Here is a 2,622-nt window from a genome sequence, read left to right as displayed (position 1 = left end):
CCCTCTCCACACCCCTTTCCCCACCCCCTCTTTCCTCCCCCTCCCCCGCGGACGGCCGTGTTGCTGTCATCCTCTCCCGCCCAACCGCAAGAACGCGGGCGGAACATCTGGGCGTGTTCGGGGCCGTGTTCAACCCAAAACAGGCTGGCGTCTGGGGCAGGTTTGGGCGCTCACACTCACTCCCGACCTTGCCTCGCTTCAGCTCACGAGGTTCTGGTCCTTCGGGAGAAATGGGCGGTGGTGGGGGTTCCTCGCTGTCTGTCTGTCTGTTTGTGTGTGTCTCTGGGGCTGTCTCTGTCTGTTTGTCTGTTTGTGTGTGTCTCTGTGGCTGTCTCTGTCTGTCTGTCTGTTTGTGTGTCTCTGTGGCTGTCTCTTTCTGTCTGTCTGTCTTTTTGGAAGCCTCTGTTTGTTGGTCTGTTTGTCAGTCTGTCTCTGTGGAAACGTCGGTCTATTTGTCTGGTTGTCTGTCTGTCCCTGTTGATGTTTTCCTGTCTGTTTATGTGTCTCTAGAGCTGTCTGTCTGTCTGTCTTTACCTTCAATCTTTATATTTATCTGTTCATTACTCTCGCCATTTTTTTTTCTTTTTTTTTTCTTATTCACTTTTCGTCTGCTTTTTCTTCCATTCGTTTAATTCCTCGCGTGTATTTGATTCTCCAATTTGTCTCCTTTTTCTTTATCCTAGATCTTGATTTCAGATTTTGCTTTATCATCATCATCGTCATCTCTCTCTACTTTTCTTAAGTGCTCCTTCTCTCTCTTCCTTTATTCCATTCTTCATATTACTCATTCTTTCTGTTGCTTTTTTATCTTCATTTTTTCCTTTTTCCCTTTTTCCCTTTTTGCCTTCCTACCTTTATTCTTAAGCGTTTCTTGCATTCTTCATTCTTTCATTCTTTATTCCATTCTTCTCCACTTTACTTCCTTCCTTCTTATTGTTTACCCTTCCTTACTCTTTTTTTCTTTTTATTTCTCCTTCTTCTTACTTCACTTCTCTTCTCACTCTTCCTCTTTCCCTTGCTCTTCGTCTCTCTCCATTTCCCTCCTTTCTTTTCTTCTTCCATTTCGTCCTTATTTTCCCCATTTCTTCTTTATCTTTTTCTCTTCTCTCTCTTCCTGTTATTCGTAATCCCCTCCCTCCCTTTCACTCTCCTTTCTCTTCTTCCTCCTCTAATTCTTTCGTCTTTTCCGTCATCTTCCCATTCCTCTTTCTCCTTTTCACTTCCTTCTCCTTTTCATCCTCTAACCCCCCCTCCCTCTCTTTCCCTATTCCTTCCTTCTTCCTAATTCATCCTCTTCCTCCTCCTCCTCAATCTTCCTCCTCCTTCTCCTCTTCCTCCTCATCCTCACCCATCCTTCCCTTCCTTCTCCCTCCCTCCTCCCTCATCCATCCCCTCCTCCTCCATCTCCCCCATCCTCCTCTCCCCCATCCTCCTCCTCCCTCCTCACTCCTCCTCCCTCCCCTCATCTCTCCCTCATCCTCATCCTCCTCTTCCTCTCTCCCCCATCCTCCTCCTCTCTCTCCCCATCCTCCTCCTCCTCCCCCATCCTCCTCCTCCTCCATCTCCCTCCTCCTCCTCCCCCTCCCTCCCCCCACCAGCCCGCTGACGGGTCTGGCGAACATCCAGTACACCAGCATTTATTCATGAGTCAGAGATACATTTCCGTATGTGCACCTTTTTAAATCTTTTTTTTTAATGTTTTATTTATTTATTTTTTATTTTTTATTTTTTTTTTTTTTTGGGGGGGGGGGAGATTCGTATAATTTTTTTTTTGTCCCTTTTTCTCTCTATTTTTTTTTTTTCGGTGGAGAGAAAATAGGTGGTGGTGAAGGAAGAGGGAGAGGAAGATCCAGGAAGATAGGGGTAGGGGAAGAGAGAGAAAGAGAATAAGGAGAGGAAAAAAGGAGGAGGTGGAATGAGGGAAATGAGGGGGGGGGAGAAGATGTAGAAGGAAAGATACGCGATATTGAGTGAAAGAGGGAGGAGGAGGAGGAGGAGGAGGAGGAGGAGGAGAGAAGAGAAAGAAGAATTGGTAGGGGAAGAGGGAGAGGGTGAGAAAAAGTGAGAAAAAAGAGAGGTGGAAAGGGAAGACAGGAAGGAGAAGATGGTGAAAGAGAACGGTGGTAGGAGAAGAGGGAGAGAGAGGGGAGGGAGAGGAGAAAAAAGAGAGAGAAAGGAGAAGAAGAAGAGGGAGAGAGAGAAGGAGAAGGGGGCGAAGACGGAGGATAAAGGAACATAGAAAGAATAGAGAAAGAAGACAAGGGTAGGAGAAGAGAGAGAAAAAGAAGAAGAGGAAAAGGGAGGAGGAGGAAAGGAAAGGGAAAAGGAGGAGAGGGAGAGGAAGAAGAGGAGGAGAGAGGAGAAAACAAACGTTACGAAAAGAGGTAGCAAGGGAGAAAGAAGAGGGGAGAAAAAAGAAGAAGAAGAGACAACGAGGAGAGAGGAAAGAGAGAGGATGAAAGAAAGTGGAGAGGGAGAAGGGAAGGAAAGAGAGCGAACGAAAGGGGAAACAACGAAAGGGAAATGGAAGACGACGAAGAAGGAAAGGGAGGAAGAGAGCGAAAGAAAGGAGAGAAAGCGAAGGAAATGAAAGACGACAAAGAGAGAAGGAAAGGAAAAAAG

Source organism: Penaeus monodon, chromosome 37, assembly GCF_015228065.2.
Source record: "Penaeus monodon isolate SGIC_2016 chromosome 37, NSTDA_Pmon_1, whole genome shotgun sequence".
Classification (NCBI taxonomy): domain Eukaryota; kingdom Metazoa; phylum Arthropoda; class Malacostraca; order Decapoda; family Penaeidae; genus Penaeus; species Penaeus monodon.
This window is presented reverse-complemented; position numbering follows the sequence as displayed.